Source organism: Ananas comosus, linkage group 3 (genome assembly GCF_001540865.1).
Source record: "Ananas comosus cultivar F153 linkage group 3, ASM154086v1, whole genome shotgun sequence".
NCBI classification, from domain to species: domain Eukaryota; kingdom Viridiplantae; phylum Streptophyta; class Magnoliopsida; order Poales; family Bromeliaceae; genus Ananas; species Ananas comosus.
In genome coordinates, this window is record NC_033623.1 from 8,544,010 (window position 1) to 8,549,534 (window position 5,525).

Genomic DNA, 5,525 nt, shown 5'->3' on the forward strand with positions numbered 1-5,525 from the left:
TCCTCTAAGGGAGGATTAGATCATACTCACATTAGTCTAATGCTCGAGATAAGGTCGCTCCTCCTTGGGCGATGAGCTCTGGAGTGTGTCATCAACTGGGTTGATCGTATAAGCCTTCCTAGTAGACGGTCCCGTCGGGAGGCAGCTTACGGCCCGACAAAAGGGATTGAGTTGGTGAGTTATAGTTAACCAAATGGTTAACCAGATTGATTGAGTAATGATTATTAATAGCATGCACGCATAACTTTCATCTGTTATATATATTGTTCCTTTCAGCTTTGTACAGGCATTGTAGTAGTTACATGTTATAATTGATTACTATCTGTTCTTTTCTTTACCTACATATGCATAAATAAACCTAGTGGGTGAATCGGTAAGGTCGGCAGCCGAACCCACTGGAAACTTTCAATAGTTCTCACCCCACTAACCATGCAGGTTCTTGTTCGTGCGGGGTGGTTGAGGATCGTGACTTGGACAGCGCTCCATAAATAGCTGACATCTATTGAGTATAGTTGTACCTTGTACATTTCATCTATTTATAGTTGATGAAAGCAAATGTAAATTGTTTATTTGAGAGATGGCAATGTATCTATGTTAAAGAATGTATTAAAGAATATGTGTAAGTAGATGGTAAGCTTTGTATTTGATTTAAAGTAATCAAGATACAATGTAGGAATGTTTTAGTTATTTACTTTCACTTGTTTGTGTTGCTTACCCTCGTGTAGGCCATGTATATTGAAATTTTTTCTTGGCATTTTATTATACATGTTTGATAGTTGTTGTTGAGTCTTGGGCGAAAAGAAGAGATTCTGTTCGTTCGACGTCTGTATACGGGCCCGAACCGACCAAATTGGCGATCTCGGGGAGTGAGAGGTTTAGTCCTTTATATATCTTTTTTTTTTTAGAGAGAGATAGGTAGCATGCTACCCGCTTCGTTCATTTCATTTAGAAATAAACTTAGCTAGAAATGTGAATCAACTAGGATTCGAACTTGGGTCTTGGGTACCGACCACCAAGCCCTTTGCCACTTGCTCTAGGGATAGTCGGTGTCTTTTTTATATCTTAAATATAGGACTGGGGGTGTCACATTCCTTCCCCCTTAAGCCCTGGCATCCTCATCAGGCTGGGATTCACAAGTACTAGATGATATGAAACTCATCTCGCTAGCCTTAACTAGCCTTGTGGGAGAGCCGCGCTCTGCCCACAATAGTCGTTAGCATGAGAACCTCACTCTCCTGTTGTAAACACTGGCTCAGCCGAGATTTGTCTCACATTTTCAGCGGGTAATTAGCTTTGATACTAACTGTGACATCACACTTCCCATCAGTCACTTATCCTGGGACTACTCTAGTTCTAGCACGCTTAACTTTCTTAATCCCTTGGGTTTAGCAAATGCCCTAAATGCCATAGCCAGGTTAAGAGGTTTAGTCCTTTATTTATCTTATATATAAGACTAGGGGTGTCACAATAATACATAATATTATCCAAGGAAAACTAAGGACAAAAGAAATATCAAACCATTTCAGAGGTATTCCCTACCTTTGCTAGATCCTCCACCAAAGCGATAGATTTGATCTTTTAGTACACCAAGAAACTTCCTACATATTGTTCTAACACAATTAAAGCCTAAGAATCTCCATTTTGAAATCCCTAAAATTCAAATCTTAAATTACCAACTCACCTCTTCTTGTTTTGTAAGCCAAATGTGGGAGAGAAGTGTTTTTTCCTTTCTCCTAGAGCTTCCCCTTATACTTTTCCACCTTTTCTAAGCTTTGGAGATGATGGCTCTGAGCTTCGAGCTCTAGGAATAGCGGATCGATCGGTTGTTTCCTTTTCTAGAGAGAGAAAGAGAAAAGAGAGAGAAAGGGGGTGAAATGTGGCTGGTGTGTTAGGGTTACAGTGAAAACCCTTTTATAGGGTTGCTACAATAAAAACTAAGCCTCTCAAAGTTTTCTATTTTGCAATAGACCAAAAATATACCCTGTGCAACTGGTTACAATAAAAACTAAGCCTCTCAAAGTTTTCTATTTTGCAATAGACCAAAAATATACCCTGTGCAACTGGTTTCAAGCGCGAGCTTGACAATTTAGGTTTTTGAATCGAAGGTGCTCAACATTCAGTATTACATAGCTACGTCTGGTCAAGGGACTTGGTGCTGGCTGGCTCCATCAGCTGCACAATTTAGACACCGAGAATAGGAATCCGGTGTTCAATTGTTTAATTGATCGCACAATGGGTGCTCTCGGGTTAAGCGTCCGAATGTAATAATAGGCGCGCACTGGGATCATCCGGAAGTTGTTTTGGGCGCTTGTAGGGAATTTCGCGCATCCGAAACTCTTGCTCACTAGCACTCACTTTTGGGTTGGAGGTTCAAAATTATCCGAGCGCCTGCAAGTAGTTTCCGAATCCACATTAGGGTGCCCACAGTGCAATCCAAGTGTTTGAATTAACCTGGAGCTCAGTTTTCTGGGTCTCAGTCTATACTTGGAACACTGTTTCGATCCAAATTGATTTCAATTCGATCCAAACTCAGTCTATACTTTTCTAAATCTATTTTAGTCATGTCTAGTATGATGAAATTCGTACTTTATCAATTTATCTCCCATGAGATCTAGAGAGAAACTATATATTGGATGTTATATAAGAACCTTGGTGGTATAGGACAGCACACATGAAATTCCTGATTAGAGATGATGTATGGGATAAACTTGGTCTGTTACTTGTTATAATTTATGTTTAATCAGCCTAAGGAAAGCTTGGTTGAGAGCTTAATGGTTTCCAAAGCTTGGAATTGCCATGAAAGCAATCTAAAGTAAGCTAATTGTTGTGTGTATATATGTATGTAGTAAACAACCTGGGTAGATTAGTTCTAATTTCGGATTAGGGATCATTGTATTTAACCTAGAGAAAAGGTTTAGCCTGTAATTTCTAGGTTACTAGTACTTGAATTACCATGGAACCTAGTAGAAAAGCTATATGCATTTTATGCAATTTGTATAGAATCAGGCTATGTGAAACTTAAGCATAAAAATGCACTTTTGTAGGATTGGAGGCCTAGTTTGAAATTGGTCGCTTGAAACCCTAATTGGGGATAAAACTGACGCGCTGGAAAGCTCGAATCGGCGTTCCGATAAGCCTACGGCAAGCTGGTGAGGAAAAAACTCATTTTAGCTTTGTTTGTCGCGAGCGAGTGTCGTTATTGTTCAGAAATCGCGAGAAGTGGTTTTCTCGCTTCTCGACTTCATTTAAAGGTGGGTGGTACTTTCCGAAGTCATCGAATGACATATTATGTTTATGTCAATTTTCTTTAGCATACATGGATTATACATGTTTAGTTGATATTCATACATGATAGGGTTGTGATTGTCATATGGTAAAGTGTAATACGTGTTCTATTTGTATGATTTGGAAGCAAAGTACAGTTGGACAATGGTTAGTAAATATAGAACTCTATAGGTATATGAACTTGTGTTTGACTATGAAATAGTTGACAAAGTGACATTCTGAATAAATTGCATGAGTGGCACCTAGTATTGTGAATGTCAAACAAGAAAAATGAACTGGTAAAATGTGTGGCATTAGAACTAGATGAACTGATTAGCATCTAGAGTTGGACATATAAATCTAGTATAAAGAGCTAGTTAAATTGTGCATTGTCAGTGCATCCGCTAAGTGAGGATTGGATTATACTCACATTAGCTTAATGCTCGAGGTAAGGTCGCTCCTCCTTGGGCGATGAGCTTCGGAATGTGTCATCAACTGGATTGATCGTATAAGCCTTCCCAGTAGACGGTCCCGTTGGGAGGCAGCTTAGGGCCCGACAAAAGGGATTGAGTTGGTGAGTTATAGTTAACCAAATGGTTAATCAGTTTGATTGGGTAATGGTTATTAATAGCATGCACGCATAACTTTCATCTGTTATATATATTGTTCCTTTCAGCTTTGTACAGGCATTGTAGTGGCTACATGTTATAATTGGTTACTATCTGTTCTTTTCTTTCCTACATATGCCTAAATAAACCTTATGGGTGAGTCGATGAGGTCGGCAGCCGAACCCACTGGAAACTTTCAGTAGTTCTCACCCCACTAACCATGCAGGTTTTTGTTCGTGCGGGTTGGTTGAGGATCATGACTTGGACAGCGCTCCATAGATAGCTGACATCCATTGAGTATAGTTGTACCTTGTACATTTCATCTATTTATAGTTGATGAAAGTAAATGTAAATTGTTTATTTGAGAGATGGCAACGTATCTATGTTAAAGAATGTATTAAAGAATATGTGTAAGTAAATGGTAAGCTTTGTATTTAATTTAAAGTAATCAAGATACAATGTAGGAATGTTTTAGTTAGTTACTTTCACTTGTTTGTGTTTCTTACCCTTGTGTCGGCCATGTATATTGGAATTTTTCCTGGGCATTTTCTTATACATGTTTGATAGTTGTTGTTGAGCCTTGGGCGAACAGAAGAGATTTTGTTCGTTCGGCGTCTGTGTACGGGCCCGAACCAACCAAATTGGCGGTCTCGAGGCGTGACAGATTAAATAGTATCAGAGCAATACAAGTGAAAGTACAGGATGGACCTAGGGACCTTAGGATGGAAAACCATAAGAACCTAGGTTCGTGAGAGACGAGAATCTTGATATCTGGCCGAAGGTTAAAACGATTGGGTCGTATGTTGTAAACCTCTAAAAAGGATGTTAGAGGTTGATCCAAGGTGTAGTTTATTTTCACCAGGGTGTGTTCATGTTGGCGCGCGACGATATGAAACCGAGTAATGAGAATAGGCTCCCTTGTATGACTTTCGCCTGATTGGAGTCTGGGTTGACGATAGTTGTTTCACGTTTGACCTTGAAGGTCGAAAATTGGTCGAGTGGTTGTGCGTTTAGTGGTCTTGTATAGACAATCTCTAATGAGATCGATGTGGTTCGGGATGAGTAAAGTCCCTGAACTGACCAAGCTTGGAGGAAACTCGAAGCTCTGGGATTGATTAGCCACACTCGTTGTAGTGATGTGGCGACGAGTTGTCGTGTTGCAACGTCAGCAGGAGGCTGCCTTGCGTTTGGTAGATTGAGTTGATGAGCTTCAGAAGGCTGTGGGGCAGTTGATAACTGCACAATTTGTGGCTTGTTATGTGTAGCCGGAAGTGGCGGTAGAGGTTTTTTTATTGGAGTCGGGTAGTCTGGCTCCTGATTTTGTGGTACAGAGAGTAAAATGAGAGCAATTGTGGATTGGCTCCCGAGAAGTTCTCCCTGGAAGGATTTATAGATCTGGGAGCAGGATATGGAATATGTTGTTGGAGTAAACGACAAGTGAGCTTCCAAATAAATTTTGGAAACTGTAACAGGGTGACCGCTCAATGAAGAAGTGTGTAGGGTTCGGGATGAAAATGGAATAAGTGAGTTGACTCTTTAAGTATTAAAATACTAGTAAGAGTCAAGTCGGGACGCTTGAGGGCATTTTTAGAATTTTAGAGTCGGATGATGTTCCGATGGATCGCATAGAGGTAATAGTTTCTTTGTTGTGTA

General features: G+C 40.0%; 1 long non-coding RNA gene across 1 annotated transcript; it reads left to right on the plus strand.

Moving 5' to 3' along the window:
* Nucleotides 2,606–4,377, plus strand: LOC109707946. Its single transcript, XR_002215589.1, has 2 exons — nucleotides 2,606–3,251; nucleotides 4,099–4,377. It is a non-coding gene; the product is annotated as an uncharacterized LOC109707946 (long non-coding RNA).